This window comes from Schistocerca cancellata, chromosome 5 (genome assembly GCF_023864275.1).
Source record: "Schistocerca cancellata isolate TAMUIC-IGC-003103 chromosome 5, iqSchCanc2.1, whole genome shotgun sequence".
Classification (NCBI taxonomy): domain Eukaryota; kingdom Metazoa; phylum Arthropoda; class Insecta; order Orthoptera; family Acrididae; genus Schistocerca; species Schistocerca cancellata.
Window position 1 is genome coordinate 710,743,380 of NC_064630.1, and position 18,407 is coordinate 710,761,786.

Sequence of the window (18,407 nt, forward strand, 5' to 3'; positions counted from 1 at the left end):
TCGGCAAGCCGCGCGGGATTAGCCGAGCGGTCTTGGGCGCTGCATCATGGAATGTGCGGCTGGTCCCGGCGGAGTTTCGAGTCCTCCCTCGGGCATGGGTGTGTGTGTTTCTGCTTAGGATAATTTAGGTTAAGTAGTGTGTAAGCTTAGGGACTGATGACCTTAGCAGTTAAGTCCCATAAGATTTCACACACATTTGAATATCATCGTCGGCATAACAAATGCTTTTAATTTCTTCGTTCAGTATTCTATAAACACAATCAGTCAACAATCCCTTTATCGCCTCGTCCACGACCGTATTAAAAAGTAACGGGTTCAGAGAGCCACCTTGTCTAATAACAGTATTGCTTAATCTGCAAAAAGTTTTCGCCTTGATCTGGTAGCTAGAATAAATGTCTTCAATTGCTTTTATTAAGTTACCAGGAATCCCCAGATTGTAAAGCAGGTTTACCGTATCTGTTAACTGAATCCTATCAAAAGCGTTCTGTAAATCAATAAAAAAAATACGCTGTTTTGTTGTATTCAATACCGAATTTAAAACCATACTGTTCCTCAGCAAGTGTTGCAATGATTTCGATTTTGTTTCCTATTACTTATGTTCTGAGTTTAAGAACTGACAGTACATTTATCCCTCTGTAGTCGGATGGGTCTTTCTTATCTCCTTTTCTGTATATGAGAAATGTAATACAATTTCTCTATAGGTTTGGGACTTTATTACCAGTTCCAACATTGCTAACCAACTTGGTTAACTGTTCAGTTAGTGGAAATCCTCCATACCTCAGTAATTCATTGGAGTTTCTATCTTCCCCGGGAGATTTCCTACATTGTACCAATCCTACAGCTCCTTCTACGTCTACATGTGAAGCCGCGCGGGATTAGCAAAGCGGTCTGAGGCACTGTCGTCATGGACTGTGCGGCTGGTCCCGGCGGAGGTTCGAGTCCTCCCTCGGGCATGGCTGTGTGTGTTTGTCCTTAGGATAATTTAGGTTAAGTAGTGTGTAAGCTTAGGGACTGATGACCTTAGCAGTTAAGTCCCATAAGATTTCACACACATTTGAACATTTTCTACATGTGAAACAGTTACAACATCATTCACTTGTTTGCTGATATCTGCTCTCTAATCGTTTCCTGGTGATTTCTTATTTTTATAAAACTTTGTTAAATATCATGTATGTCATTCGCTTTCCATATTCCATTTAATTCTTTCCTACGCTATCGTATCATTCTCCAAACATGTATCTGCAACTCACGGGAGTCATGGCATAAGCTTTTAGAAAAGGTTTCCGAGTGTTCCTTTTTGAAACAATTCACTAGTGATTTTATCTCATTGCAAGCTCTTTTGTAATCTTGATAAGATTATTGTGGTTTGAGTGTTCCATATTTCAAATGGACACGCCTCATTCTTTTTACACATTCTTGTAATCTCTGCCGGCCTTTGTTGCCGTGCGGTTCTAGGCGCTACAGTCTGGAACCGAGGGACCGCTACGGTCGCAGGTTTGAATCCTGCCTCGGGCATGGATGTGTGTGATGTCTTTAGGTTAGTTAGGTTTAATTAGTTCTAAGTTCTAGGCGACTGATGACCTGAGAAGTTAAGTCGTATAGTGCTCAGAGCAATTTGAACCATTTGTAATCTCTCTGCAAAACTTTGGTGTTCTGTTTGTTTTCCTGTTTTGCCTTAAACATGTGTAGCTAGCACTTCTTGAGCGGCTGCTTCAATACTTCCTTCCATTTTCTGCGAAGCCTGATCTACATTATCCCCTACATTAATATGTTACTCTTGCATTTTCTCTAGTAATAGCTTCTGATATAAAACTTAAGTAGATTCAATCCATAATAACTGTATATTAATTTTTCTTTCTTTTAAGATTCGCTGTTTAGCAGTCTTTTTCCTTCCTACATGCAATCTGGTTTTGTGATCACTTTATAGGCTGCCAGAGTTTAAAGCCCTAACATCTAGCACTGACTGAAGAAGGATGTTCCTGTTTGTAACGATGTATTGTAAATTTATGAACTCCTCTATTCTGAGAAGTTTATTTAACTAGTAAGCCAAAACATTATGATGACTGCCCACTGAAAGGCTGGACGCCTCCTGGTGGTGTTGCGAGAACGTGACGCATTAAGAAAAAAATGTAAGCTGAGCAGAGACGATTCAGAGATTACTCTAGCGAAGATATACGCTGCAAATGGAGAAATCCACTGAGACAAGCGGCTTAGCCAAAGCGCAGATTGTTATTACTTACACCCTGCAAACGAGTATCTCGAATCCGGTGAAGCTGGTCAGCTGTTAACGTGCTACCGTCTTGCGCACCTACGTAAAGTGGTACAACGGCAGTCAAATTGCCAGTAGACGCTACATGATTGGACGGAAAGCCCACGACTCTTCACAGAACGCGAGTTTGGAGGCTGGTCTGCTCTGTAAAGTAGGATAGATGGCGATCCATGTGTAACCTCTGGCTAAAAAGCGCAATGCCGATGGATGCACATGTGTTTCGGAACACACAACTCAGCACTCATTATTAAACAAGGGGCTTCGCAGCAAGCGACCCCTGTGTGTTCACATGTTGGCCCAATGACGATTGTAGCATCATCAAGATTGGCCCGCTAATAACTGGAAACGAGTCGGCTCGTCGGATGATTCTCTTTTTCATCCTTAGTTGTAAATATAGAGCTGAGACATTTAGTTTCGATTGTTCCACTTGTATGTCGTGCCACTGTGGGAATATGTTTGCAGTTATATTGAGAACCCATGTTTCCTTACAGTACGGGCACCTGTTCCTCCAGTAACATCAGTGCTCGCTGGCCACCATATCATCCTGCGCGGAAGGATATGGGCTCAGCTCGCCGCTATCCCTGTCATTGTCGTTGTACCATGAGAAACATGTGGTAGTTCCTACGCAAACTAGCGAACCCAGTGCTACATAACATTAACATGACGCGTATTTTTCAGGAGGTAGAGATCTTTCCTCAAGGGCGAAAATGTTATTCGTCCCCTCTAAAGAGTTTTAGGACGCTTTTGAAGCACTGTATTGTAGTACTAGTGTTACGTGCGCATGTGTCATTGTACCGCTAACGTAATTCGTAGAAGTGAAGTGAAGTGGAGTGGCTGTCCAAGTCGACTTGATGGAATCAGCGTCGTAAGATCGGATGACGTGGAGGTGTGACGGAAAGGGAAATGGAGCCGTCGTATTTGGACGTAGCCATTAACATGTGGGGCGGTGGGTGGAATTAATTGTTTATATAAAAATGTAGAATGTAATGTAGAAAAGATGCATTTCCCGGCCGATTAGCAACATATGTGGGGCGGCGGGTGGAATATTTGTTATTATAAATGTTACTATTATTTATTTAATGCTGTTGTTTGCCGTACTCAACTCTGGCTCTCTAACTACAATATTGGCCACCAGAAAGTGATTATCAAAACGTGAAGCCTGTAATTAGAATTCCTAGTGCCCACTTCATCTGAGTAATACACTTATAGCTACAGCTTATAGCTCTGAGGAATTAGGAGATTGTCTGGGATTCATAATCAAAAACGATTCTGTCTAAAATGTTCACTATATTCTGAAAGTCACAGACCAAAAAAAAGAATCCACACGATCCAACTACCAGAGCAGTTCAGAGTCTAATGCGCTGATGCAACTATAACTGTTCAAATTAAATGTTTAAGTAAATGCTCGCCATAATTTGATGATAATGTTCATCAAACGCTACGCTAAATAATGGTAGAATGTCTGCCCGCGGCGGCACGTGAAAATACGACATACGCAAACTGAAGATAGATCATTAAAGTCATCCCAGAATTAACACTTCACTCGAAAACGATTTCATGGTAACTTATTACGGCATCCGAGGCCGTTTATAGCAATGATACCGACGCGACGCGACTCGCGGCACAGGTGGTGTGTTATTCAGCGTCTGGAGAGAACTGGGGCTTTTTTTTCTCGCGCAGCGTTCTTATATATAAAGCCGCGGTGCGGACGGCTAAGGGAATGCCTGATGCCCGCATCTCGTGGTCGTGCGGTAGCGTTCTCGCTTCCCACTCCTGGGTTCCCGGGTTCGATTCCCGGCGGGGTCAGGGATTTTCTCTGCCTCGTGATGGCTGGGTGTTGTGTGCTGTCCTTAGGTTAGTTAGGTTTAAGTAGTTCTAAGTTCTAGGGGACTAATGACCATAGATGTTAAGTCCCATAGTGCTCAGAGCCATTTGAACTTTTTTTTTTTTTTCACACACCTCGCATCGTCCCGCTCACAATATTATTGTGCCTTTGTGGTCTACTTAGGAGGGAAGGATGCGAGATCGCTACCTGCCTCCGTCATCGTTACCTTCACTTACCACAATTGTGCAGGAAGAATGATGAAAACCATGGAGGATCTGTAATTACCAACTCCGAGAAGAACGTAAGCTGTTTTGAATGCCAACGCTTTTCCTAGACCGTGTTAGGCATGGTACTGTATTGAATCGTTCTGGTTTCCATATTTTTGTCCACTTGCTGCTTATACTACACAGAACGCACATGTTCCCATAGGCGCTTAAGTCATAATTGTACGTGACTGATATTACTGATTCATTCTTTTATGATTCTCCTGAGTTAATTATTTTCAAAAATAATTTAGATGTTTCAGCGGTGCTTTGGTTTTTAACATTTATCACTTTACTAAGCCTCAGGAGTTACTCGTAGGAAAGACTTGCAAATATTGAACAAATATCAAGAAAAATAATAAAAACTGGTCAGATATTACAGAGAGCCTCTCATCATCATTATTTTCGTTTATAATGAATGATCTTCAGCAAACAAGTGACTATTGACGCAGGTGGAAAGTAAAGACAGTTTACTAAGGAAAATGCCTCTTCTGTTTTTTTCTATCATTTTACTAGCGATTTAGTCAATATTTAACTTTAAGGATTTCGGAAACTGCCTGTGGCCTGAACAAGTTGTCATGCGCTGATTCTACAGGAGGCATTCACAAAGACCGTATAATAATCCAATGTCGTACTGAAAACCAACGTCTCCGAATTTTTCACGTGAAAATTCTTCAAACTTTTTAAATAAAACAAACGTTATTAACGACTTCCACTAGAGGGCTCCGAATTGTAAGGTGTAGCATAGCGGTGTGCAACGAAACATGTATGTGCCTGACAAACAGCGTACTGTAATTGAGTTTGAAATTCGAATAGTCCGTTCGCACATGGATCCCCCTGTTCTTCACCACGACAATGGCCGACCACACATGATCTCTGCGACATCTGCAGCAGTCTGATGCCGTCGGTCCTCATTATGACTGTGTTGAAGAGGTGCAAGGAGAGGCGAGGTTGTGTCTGCGTCAAAAATTTGAAACATTCGACAGTGATGGTACTAACAAGTCGTTGTCTCGTTGGAAAGTATTGGGAGTTCTCGTATAACAATTTCCAAGGCATTACTTTTTAGCGCGACCTCGTAAAAGTGGTCGCATTCGCTCTACTTCACTCGTGATGTACTGCGACTATTTCGCTTGGTCCATCAGTAAAACTTATTCTGCGTTTTATGACCAACGAACTTTTTGTAGACGAATCAGCTCCATGAAATATTTACAATGTTGTCCTTTTAGGCACAAATTAATCTTAGGTTATTGCTACTTACAATTCTTTTATTAGGTAAAAGCATTGATAAATCAGTAAATACAGGTTTGCGTGAAAAGAAGAAATAAGTTCACGAATCCTATAAAAAATATCTGTGTGTTTTCTCATTTCCAATATGCATCGAAGAGTACCTCTTTTTTTTTTTTTTTTTTTTTTTTTTTTTTTTTTTTTTTTTTTTTTTTTTTTTTTTTTTTTGCTGAGTTTCTATTCCCCCCTGGCAGCAGCTTAGTACGCCGCTCTTCAGCCCACAGAATTTGTTTTAAAAGGATAAAGATAATAACTAATAAAAACAGGCGATAAATCGGAGACTTAAATGGTAACATGGCGGAAAATCGTGGAACTCAAAACATAGAACAAAGGGTTGATGATGTTAATAAAATACATATGAGGTAGACAGGTAAAATAATAGACAGACAATTAAAAAACACGGCGACAGTCTGGTTTCTGTTCGCAAGAGATATAAAATTCACATCCAGCGACAGCAAGATTCCTGTTCGCAACACTTTGGAAAGACGAACAACGCTGAACATTCACTTGAACACTGCACAAAAAATTTGGCACAAATATGATACACCACAGCCGAGGACAGACGGCGGGAACCCGGACAGATGACGCGAAAGAAAAGGGTGGAGGGGAAGGAGAGGAAAAAACGAAGTGGGGGGAAGGGGAGAAAAGAGGCGATGGAGGACGAGGACCCAGAAGAAGGGGGCGGGTGCTGGGCAGACGTGACAGGGAGTGGGGAAAGGCAGAGGAGGGGTATACAAAAGGACTCGGGGGGGGGGGAGAGGGGAGGCAGAGAGAGGTTAGGTGGGGAGAAAACAGGATAGAAAGGGGGTGGATTGAAGAGTACCCTATTTTTTCTTTATTGTGATTTTAATACCCGTATAAAAACAGGTAGGCTGGCAGCAGCACAATACGCCGCTCTTGAGCCAAAGATATTACAATGATAAAACAGAGACGACACATGAGTTGGAACAAACGGCGGGGAAAAAACAGTAGACACATGAACATAAAAAACATGAAGCTTTTCATACTCGATGACAATCCACACTACAAACTGTTGACACGATGCACAAACACAGAAGTTGTCGATGGCACTGGTGAACGATGGAGTGTGACGGTGAACATTGAACACTAAACACGACGACACACACGAGACACTAATGGCGATGATCTCCGGCGCGTGAGTGTCCACGTAGCGTGTGCGAGTCCGGGGACCTGCCAAGAGGGGAAGAAGGGTGAGGGGGGGGGAGAGGGGAGAACAAAGATGCCAGTAGCGGAGGAGATGGGAGGAGGAGTAGAGGGACAGGGAAGGGGAAGCCCAGGGGAGGAGTGGGGAGAAATAGAGGAGGGAGGGAAGGGCGGAGAGAAGGGAGGGAGGGTGCCCAAAGGAGCAAACACAGGAAGAGGGAGGGAGGATCAAAGTTGGTAGGAGGGTTAGATGGAGGGGAGGAGGGCATCATCAGGGAGGGGGAGCTGGCGGAAGCCACCTTGGGAGAGGGTAAGGAGGGTGGAGAGATGGAGATGGGAATACAGGCACGGCAGCAGGCGGGGGTGGGAGACGATGGGGGAGACAAGCAGGTGAGGAGGATCGAGTTTTCGGGAGGTGTACAGGATCGGTATCGGTTCAAGGAAAAGGAGGAGGTGGGGGAACGGAATGAGGTCGTACAGGATCCGCATGGGGGAGGAGAGACGGATGCGATAGGCGAGGCGAAGAGTACCCCACATTTTCTTTTGATTTGGATATTCTTCAGTAATATTAAATGGGAACAAGCATCATAATGCTGTTGGAATTATCTTGTTTGGTGGTTAGTAAAATTACGGTCATATGTGGTGACGAATGGATCTCATCAAAAGCTTTATCGCCTGTGGCCGGACGCAGAGTTGTAACAGCGTGCAAACTACCGGCGGAACACGGGACAGCGGCGCGACCACCTGTGGCCAGATGGCGCTGAAATCTTTCACGTAGGCAACCGAGGGCCGGCCACGCACCGCAGCAGACAGTGCAATACCAGCGCCAGACTGTCGCTGGGCGGATGGCGTCCGTCCTACTTCGGCCGGCCGGCCACCAGTTAGTTAACAAAACCGCGCAACCCGCAGCCGCGCTAATGGGATTTGAAACAGAAATGTCATTACGGATGCACGTTAGTGACGGTAACGCAATTATCACCGCTCGAGGGGAAAGAGGAGTGCCGCGGTCTGGCTGAGTCCGACCATTCGCTGCCCGCCGCACGCACAGTGTGTGTGTGTGTGTGTGTGTGTGTGTGTGTGGTCGGGCCGCAGCTGGGGTTGCCTGCGCGCTGGCGCAGCTGTTGCGGCTGCCGTGTGGCCGCGACGGGCCAGAAGACAGCCCGCAGCTGCGGAGGCTGCAGGCGCCCGCTTCCTCAGCAGCCAACGGGGGCACAGCAGGACCCTCTGTCCAGACAGATGCTGATCAAGAGCAGCTAGCTACCAGCAGTGCACCCCTGATGCGAAACTAGCCGAGGAAACCTTTCATCGATGTCCAAGTTGTTAATCTTCTTATCTGTGTTAGTAACATGTATATTCCTTTCTCTTCTACGACGCGTTTCGAGGGCCTACACATCTCCTGGTAGATCGAAGGCTTCCATCCAGTCACTCACTGATCAGTCTGGCCTGCAACAGAAGACATCAAAACGAAAGCTGAAATTTTAAATTTAGCATTTGAGAAATCTTTCACGCAGGAGGATCGCACAAACATACCGCCGTTTGAGTCTCGTGCAGAATCCCGTATGGAGGACATAGTGATAGACATCCCTGGGGATGTGAAGCAGCTGAATGGGTTGAAAATAAATAAATCGCCAGGTCCTGATGGGATTCCAATTCGGTTTTACAGAGAGTACTCTACTGCATTGGCTCCTTACTTAGCTTGCATTTATCGTGAATCTCTTGCCCAAAGTAAATTCCCGAGCGAATGGAAAAAAGAAGGGTAGAGGGATGGATCCTCAAAATTACAGACCAATATCCTTATCATCGGTTTGTTGCAGGATTCTCGAACATATTCTCAGCTCGAAAATAATGAATTTCCTTGAGACAGAGAAGCTGCTTTCCATACATCAGCACGGCTTTAGAAAGCATCGCTCCTGCGAAACGCTACTCGCTCTTTTTTCACATGATATCTTGCGAACCATGGATGAAGGATATCAGACGAATGCCTTATTTCTTGACTTCCGGAAAGCATTTAACTCGGTGCCCCACTGCAGACTCCTAACTAAGGTACGAGCATATGGGATTGGTTCCCAAATATGTTAGTGGCTCGAAGACTTCTTAAGTAATAGAACCAAGTATGTTGTCCTCCATGGTGAGTGTTCATCGGAGGTGAGGGTATCATCTGGAGTGCCCCAGGGAAGTGTGGTAGGTCCACTGTTGTTCTCTATCTACATAAATGATCTTTTGGATAGGGTGGATAACAATGTGCGGCTGTTTCCTGATGATGCTGTGGTGTACGGGAAGGTGTCGTCGTTGAGTGACTGTAGGTGGATACAAGATGACTTGGACACGATTTGTGATTGGTGTAAAGAATGTCAGCAAACTCTAAATATAGATAAATGAAAATTAATGCAGATGAATAGGAAAAAGAATCCTGTAATGTTTGAATATTCCATTAGTAGTTTAGCGTTTGACACAGTCACGTCGATTAAATATTTGGGCGTAACATTGCAGAGCGATATGAAGTGGGACAAGCATGTAATGGCAGTTGTGTGGGAGGCGGATAGTCGTCTTCGGTTCAATGGTAGAATTTTGGGAAGATGTGGTTCATCTGTAAAGGATACCGCATATTAAACATTAATACGACCTATTCTCTAGTACTGCTCGAGCGTTTGGGATCACCATGAGTTCGGATTGAGGGAGGACATAGAAGCAACTCAGAGGTGGGCTGCTAGATTTGTTACTGGTAGGTTTGGTCATCACGTGAGTGTTACGGAAATGCTTCAGAGACTCTAGAGGACAGGAGGCGTTCTTTTCGTGATTCGCTACTGAGGAAATTTAGAGAACCAGCATTTGAGGCTGACTGCAGTATAATTTTACTGCCGCCAACTTACATTTCGCGGAAAGACCACAAAGACAAGATAAGAGATATTAGTGTTCGTAGAGAGGCATATAGGCAGTCATTTTTCCCTCGTTCTGTTTGGGAGTGCAACAAGGACAGAAGATGCTAGTTGTGGTACGAGGTACCCTCCGCTTTTTTTTCAGTTTTTAGGCAGTGGTCTGCCTTAATTTAGTTTTCACTTCAAATATACAGGGTGGTCCATTGATAGTAACCGGGGCAAATATCTCACGAAAAAAGCATCAAACGAAAAAACTACAAACAACGAAACTTGTCTAGCTTGAAGAGGAAAACCAGATGGCGCTATGGTTGGCCCGCTAGATGGCGTTGCCATAGGTCAAATGGATTTTTAATAAGAACCCCCCCATTTTTAATTACATATTCGTGTAGTACGTAAAGAAATATGAACGTTTTAGTTGGACCACTTTTTTCGCTTTGTGATAGATGGCGCTGTAATAGTCCAAACATATGGCTCACAATTTTAGATGAACAGTTGGTAACAGGTAAGTTTTTTAAATTAAAATACAGAACGTAGGAACGTTTCAACATTTTATTTTGGTAGTTCGAATATGGTACATGTAGCTTTGTGAACTTATCATTTCTGAGAACGCATGCTGTTACAGCGTGATTACCTGTAATTACCACATTAATGCAATAAATGCTCAAAATTATGTCCGTCAACCTCAATGCATTTGGCAATAGGTGTGAAGACAGCGAGTAGTTCGCCTTCCGTAATGTTCGCACATGCATTGACAATGTGCCGACGCATGTTGTCATTCGTTGTTGGTGGATCACGATGGCAAATATCCTTCAACTTTCCCCACAGAAATAAATCCGGGGACGTCAGATCCGGTGAACGTGCGGGCCATGGTATGATGCTACGACGACCAATCCACCTGTCATGAAATGTGCTATTCAATACCGTCTCAACCACACGAACTATGTGCCGGACATCCATTTAGTTGGAAGTACATCGCCATTCTGTCATGCAGTGAAACACCTTGCAGTAACATCGGTAGAATGTGTGGTGTCACCTCCAGACACCACACTTGCTAGGTGGTAGCCTTTAAATCGGCCGCGGTCCGCTAGTATACGACCGACCCGCGTGTCGCCACTGTCGGTGATTGGAGACCGAGCGCCGCCACACGGCAGTTCTAGAGAGACGTCCTAGCACTCGCCCAGTTGTACAGCCGACTTTGATAGCAATGGTTCACTGACAAATTACGCTCTCATTTGCCGATACGATAGTTAGCATAGCCTTCAGCTACGTCATTTGCTACGACCTAGCAAGGCGCCAATATCAATTGCTATTTATCTTGAGATGCCTGTACCGTCAGACCGATGAACACCTATTATGGATTAAAGTTAAGTATTCCAGCAGCAACGTACCTTATTGGCTATATTAATTACATTGTCCTGTTCCAGACCTCACGCCAGCCTGCGTGCGCTTAAACGCGTGCTTTTCGGCTACCGGTCATAGTGGCTTGGTTGTCTTGCCAAGTCACAACAGAATATTACTTAGGAAATCAGCACAGATTGCACTATTTAGATTTCCATCGATAAAATGGTGGCCAATTATCCTTCCTCCCATAATGCCGCACCATACATTAACCCGCCAAGGTCACTGATGTTCCACTTGTCGCAGCCATCGTGGATTTTACGTTGCCCAGTAGTGCATATTATACCGGTTTACGTTACCGCTGTTGGTGAATGAAGCTTCGTCGCTAAATAGAACTCGTGCAAAAAAATCTGTCATCGTCCCGTAATTTCTCTTGTGCCCAGTGGCAGAACTGTACACGACGTTCAAAGTCGTCGCCATGCAATTCCCAGTGCATAGAAATATGGTACTGGTGCAATCGATGTTGATGTAGCATTCTCAACGCCGTCGTTTTTGAGATTCCCGATTCTCGCGCAATTTGTCTGCTACTGATTTGCTGATTAGCCGCGACAGCAGCTAAAAGACCTACTTGGGCATCATCATTTGTTGCAGATGGTGGTTGACGTTTCAAATGTGGCTGAACATTTCCTGTTTCTTTAAATAACGTAACTATCCGACGAACGGTTCGGTCACTTGGATAATGTCGTCCAGGATACCGAGCAGCACACATAGCACACACCCGTTGGGAATTTTGATCACAGAAGCCATACTTCAACACTATATCGACCTTTTCCGCAAATTGGTAAACGGTCCATTTTAACACAGGTAATCTGTCACGAAGCAAATACTTTCCCCAGTGGCGGAATGTTACATGATACCATGTACTAGTATTCTTTGTAGTTTTTTTCGTTTGACGCTTATTTTGTGAGATATGTGGCCCTGTCACGATCAATGGACCACCCCGTATATTACAAAACGTCTGAAACGGTCACCAGATACTCAGTCCTAGTTACATGTTGCCCGCCTAATGGCTCTCGCGAGCAACAAAATATTTAATTTTTGATATTTCATACAAAAAGTGACCAAAATTAAAATACTGTCATAATCTGTTCATTAAGAGGCTTACACGGACGTGAAAAAAGTCGCAGGATGCCTCCAAATATTTCGTTGGACCTCTCTTTGACCAGCGTAGTGTAGCAAATCGACGTGACGTGGACTCAACAAGTATTTGCAAGTCCCCTGCAGAAATACTGAGCCATTCTGCTTCTGTAGCCGTCGGTAACTGCCAAAGTGTTACCGGCACAGGATTTTGTGCACGAAATGACCTGAATATTATGTCCCATAAATGTTCGGTGAGATTCATGTCTTGAGGTCTGGGTGGCCACATCATTCGCTCGAATTGTCCAGTATGGTCTTCCAACCAATTTTGATTAGTTTCGTGCACCAGTTCCGAGACCGGCAATACTTTCGCAATTGTTGACGGGTATTGAGATAGCATGGTCTAATATTGCAATCCATGCCACGTCGAGTTGTGGCACTACGGTGGTCAAACGGAGGTTCGACACGATATTAGAAGGAATCCCATGCCTTTTGCCACCTCAGCCAACACAATACATATATATAGAGATTTGAAGAGGTTTCTGGAACAACAGAGTTTGATGGCTATCTCGTAGGTCGTCTGTTGCCACAGCCCATTAACGCCAAATTTCGGCGCACTCTCCTAACGGATACGTTCGTCGTACGTGCCACGTTGATTTCTGCTGTCATTTCATCCAGTGTTGCTTATCTGTAACACTGACAACTCTATGCACACGACTCTACTCTCGGTCAGTGAGTGAAATCTGTCGGCTACTGCATTGTCCGTAGTTACAGGTGATGCCTGAAATTTTGTATTCTCGGCACGCTCTTGACATTTTGGATCTCGGAATACCGAATTCCCTAACGATTTCCGAAACAAAATACCCCATTCGTCTAGCTCCCATTACCACTCCGCATTCAAAGTCTATTACTTCAGAGTCTGCCACTTCCCGTCGTACGACCATAATCACATCGGAAAGCTTTTCACATGAATCACCGAGTACTAATGACAGCTCCTCCAGTGCAACGCCCTGTAACACTTCATGTACGCGATTCTACCGCCATCTGTGTATCTCCATATCGCTGTCCCACAGTGGAGTGGGCTCTGTTTACATGGAATGGCCTGCGTCTTCTGGTCCGGAAACGATCACTGACTGTAAATGGCTATTTTCGACTACCTGGGGACCGTTTGTAGCTATTCATGGACCTCATGTTCCCAGAATTGATGGAGTTGTAATGGATGACAATGCGCCATGTCACCGAGCCACAGTTGTTCACAACTGGTTTGAAGAACTTTCTGAACAATTCGAGAGAATGATGTGTCCAATGAGATCGCTGATTTGAATTGCATAGAACATTTATGGGACATAATGAAGAGGTCAGACAGTGCACCGAATCCGGCACCGGCAACTGACACACACAGTGGTTACGGTTACTACAAGCCACACCACAAGTTGAGAAACGGGGCCAAATTTCTAGTCGTTTACTGTCGAGTTGAGATTTTCACACACAAATGTTTTATTCATATCCTACAGAAACTAACAGTACGGCAATAAACAACCTTTCAAAACACGTCGCTAACGGCAATCAAGTAATTTATAGCAATACAACAGTTTAAAGGTTTAAAGAACATTAATAAACAGGCTACTAAAGTAAATACAGAACTTTGTTAATAAAGTACGGTGAGATAGTGAAGCTACCAGTACCGCCATTAAAAAAATGAAAGGTCTCAGCAAAGACACGATTAATGGCAATAAAGGAATGGAGGAATTTAAAAAGCTTTTAAACAAAAGTGTCCCAGAATATCATTAGAACATAACAGATATGACGGACCCGTGTAAGGTGGCCACAAATCACCCATTCTGGGATGCTCAGGCTAGGCAGAATACTGACCAATTTAAATACACCCGTAAACACAATACCCACTCTCAGGCTGGTCACTGCACCGACTTTTAGCCAGCGAAAACTTGTAATAAGATGGCTTAACTCGCTGACAGAATTAGAGCTAACCTCGTGCAAGGAAACATTACACCACACAGTCCTGAATGAACGACCAAATGATCAACCTACAAGAAGCATGAATTTACTCATAACACACAACAGAATAGCAAAACAATTTAACTGCCAAACTACACCTCCCATCGACCAGTAACGAGAGGAGGAGGAAAGATCACTGTCTTCAATTACACCGGTGCCGGGGACAGGAAACCCGATCGCCGGAGGCCACAGGGCAGAAGAGACACTGGTTACGCAAATTTATTACTTAATGATTAAACCTCCCACTAACTTAACTTGCAGTTATGCTCGAACAGGCAGTACACGACCTCCGATGGCAGGGATCCACACATCCGACCGCGCACGCGTCGCCAGTGTACCCAACACGCCACGGTCACGCGACAACACGCTCTGTCACCGGAGTTCACGTCTTCTCTGCAACGTTGGCGGGTAGTGACCACTACTTTATGTTAGGTGTCTCCTTTTAAATTCCAGTGTTGAAACGGAGGACTTAAAGAAGCTTGTTAACGTCCCACCAAGGTGAAATGAACAGAAACTACTCGTGGGGCGATTCTGTATACAACCAACTCGTGGGGAGCTCTTCCATCAACTCCACCCGCTCGTTGCACACCACAGACATACATCACGTGGCGACTCAGTACAACCGACCACGTCTGGTCCGCGCTGGCGAGCCACACTACCCTCCCGTGTCCACCAGACTCTCTGACAGCACAACCCTACTTCCGCGCCACCACACGAAATTACCACCGGTCAAAGATCTCACTTCCTCCATAACAGTTCCCGGAAGCAAAAACGCAGATATCGATAGCCGACGGAAAAGACTGTAGTGTTGGCAGAAGAGCCAACACTGTGTTGCTAGAGGAGGCCGAAATGCACGCTATAAGCTCACGCAGGCTGGCGTGAGGTCTGGAACAGTTAAAGGAGATGAGTCTACTAAATAAAGTACGTAGTTGATGTAATACATGATGGAGTACATCGGTCTGATGGTTCATGCTTCATTAGGTACATAGCAAAGGACAAATGGCGCGTTGCTAGGTCGTAGCAAATGACGTAGCTGAAGGCTATGCTAACTATCGTCTCGGCAAATGAGAGCGTATTTGTCAGTCTAGCTTCGCTAGCAAAGTCGGCTGTACAACTGGGGCGAGTGCTAGGACATCTCACTAGACCTGCCGTGTGGTATCGCTCGGTCTGCAATCACTGACAGTGGCGACACGCGGGTCCGACGTATACTAATGGACCGCGGCCGATTTAAAGGCTACCACCTAGCAAGTGTGGTGTCTGGTGGTGACACCACATTCCTCCCCCGCAAATCGGCGTACGGTTGTATTATAAGGCTTCCGCCCACCGTGGGGAGGACCCCATGTTGACGTATGCGACGAGGTACGGAGCCTAACAACAGGCGAGGCTGTGCCACCCGCACCCGGCCATTCGGTCCGAGGGGAGCTAGGAAACGCCTGAAAACCTAGCCCAGGGTGCACGCCAACATGCGGTGTATGCGCTAGAGATGGGGGATCCGCTCTTGAACTAATTCATAGAGTTGAATCTTTCAAAGGAGTAAACAATCAGTGATTCAGAAAAAAAGAACGGTAGCTCCAAACGTTTCCCATGGCAGAGAGAGAGAGAGAGAGAGAGAGAGAGAGAGAGAGAGACGGAGCATATCAGCAGCGCCTCTGCTGGTCAGAGCACAGTGCACGCCACACAACACAGCCAGCGCCGGCCTCTGCCCTGCTTCTACCTTGCCTGCCTGCATTGTGCAGTGCCCCATTGGATTTTGTGTTTCACATATGCCGTGCCGTCTCTGTACGTCGTCTGCCGTGTGCAGTGTCTGGCGCAGCTTAACTTCACATCGCACTCTGTCGGCGATCGTTTCAGTCGCACGTCCTGCCCTCTGGGCAGTTGATGCGAGCAACAGGACAGAGAGCCACCTAGCGGATAACATAGGAACTACTTGCAACAACCTGCTCGCAAGGGAACGGACGATTTGTCTCGGAGCGGATGAGTTCACCGCTCCCCCCACCCTCGGAACTCGCCCGCTCAATGCTCACCCCACCGTCTCGACTCTAGCTAGAGCGTTGAGCAAAGCGACTCAGGTGTCACTCTGGTCTCTGCGGTCTCAGCTCACGCAGTAATACAGCTCGCGGCTCGACCTGCTCGACTCAGCGCCTCTGCATCGGAGTTCGCCCCTACTGGATATTGTTCTTTGTAGTAATACCGCTATGTATATTACATTATTATGTTATGTATACATCAATTGTTTTTATTTTATTTTTATTTGTTTAAACTGATTAGATTAGGTTCCTGATGACTCCTCTTACTATAGGATTTTTATTATGGACACTCGAATTTACGCTTTAATTACGAGCGAACCGATAAACGTATCGCAAAATGTGATACACCAATATTTTCCTTGTTTTATTCTGCGTAAGGCTATATGCAGCACTTTCGTTTTACAGTCAAATTTATATATTTTTTTCTTATTCTGGTACGGATTTTGCGATTTTAGGCGTCTTCGGAAGGAAACGTTCACTTCAAAAATATATGGCTTGCGATGTATTTGTATGAGGTTAATGAAATTTTAATACATTATAGCCAAATATATTGTTTAATGTAAATATCAAGTTACAACATTTTCCGATCACCCAAAAAACCACGATAGTGCAAAATAAATCAATAATCAGAAACTTTGTCATATCGTGGAAATTTCAATAAACAATACAAAATTCTTACTCATTATCTGTGTTACTTCAAAATAGGATCAAATAAGATCAAAATACAGGTATAGTACTGGAATAAACCAAGTTTAAAGGGCAATGTGCCTTCCATTTATTTTCTATTGTAAATGGGTGGTGAGTCATGAAAAAACAGCTAATTCATTTCAGAGAGTGAACAGTTCTGATCTAATCTCTGAAAAGAACAGTTTTGCCCATCTCTAGTATGCGCCCGTAGATAGTCAGGAGGGGCCGAAGGGTCGACTTCCATCGAGTCGGAGCACCCTACTGGCGAAGACGATAGATGGTCCAGAGCGGGCAAGAGTTCCATGGCGGAGGACAACTGGTCATGGGAAGCGATCGGCGGCGCGTGACCCAGGGAGGCGCCCGGCGGTTGCAGCGACGCGTCCACTGCGGGCGTCGCCGGCGGGAGAACAGGCGGTGGCGGCGGCGGAGGCGCGTCGCCATGGGGCAAAATGGAAGGCAGCGTCGGTAACACCTGGGGATGAGGCGAGCCAGTAGATGGGTCCCCAGAGCGCTGAACGGACGGCACCGTCGCTGAAAGCAGACGGGGAGCGGCAGAACCCGTGCGACGACAGAGGCGCAGCTGATTCAGATGCCGACGCACCTCACCAGAGGCCCCCAAAACCAGATACATAGCGCGGCCGAGGCAGCGAAGAATGCGCCCTTCGAGCCAACGCCGTGAACCGCGATAGTTGCGATAGTATACAACGTCGCCGGGAGCAAAAGCAAGTGTCTGCCGCTGCACAGGAACCTGATGCGGCGGATGTAGCAAAGACATCAAGGTTCGATGAGGGCGACCATGAAGCCGCTCAGCCGGCGAGCGACCATCTCGGAGCTGAGAGCGATACGAGGACAGAAACAGCAATAACGCGTCCTCCCAAGAATGCGACTCTTTCAACTTCAACATCTGTGACTTGAAAATCCGGACCAAACATTCAGCGGCACCGTTGGACTGTGGCGAAAACGGCGCGGACGTCAGATGTTGAATACCAGTGGCCTTGCAGAAGGACTGAAATTCTGCGGACACGAATTGTGGGACATTGTCGGAAACAATAGTCTGTGGCAGACCTTCAATGCAAAAGATAGCAGATAAGGCCTGGATGGTGGCAGAAGACGTCGTGGAAGACATCCGGACAACAAAAGGAAAATTACTGAAGGAATCGACCACAACCAACCATCGAGCATCCCATCCTCGTCGCCAATGTAGTGTTGGCAGAAGAGCCAACACTGTGTTGCTAGAGGAGGCCGAAATGCACGCTATAAGCTCACGCAGGCTGGCGTGAGGTCTGGAACAGTTAAAGGAGATGAGTCTACTAAATAAAGTACGTAGTTGATGTAATACTTAACTTTAATCCATAATTGGAATACATCGGTCTGATGGTTCATGCTTCATTAGGTACATAGCAAAGGACAAATGGCGCGTTGCTAGGTCGTAGCAAATGACGTAGCTGAAGGCTATGCTAACTATCGTCTCGGCAAATGAGAGCGTATTTGTCAGTCTAGCTTCGCTAGCAAAGTCGGCTG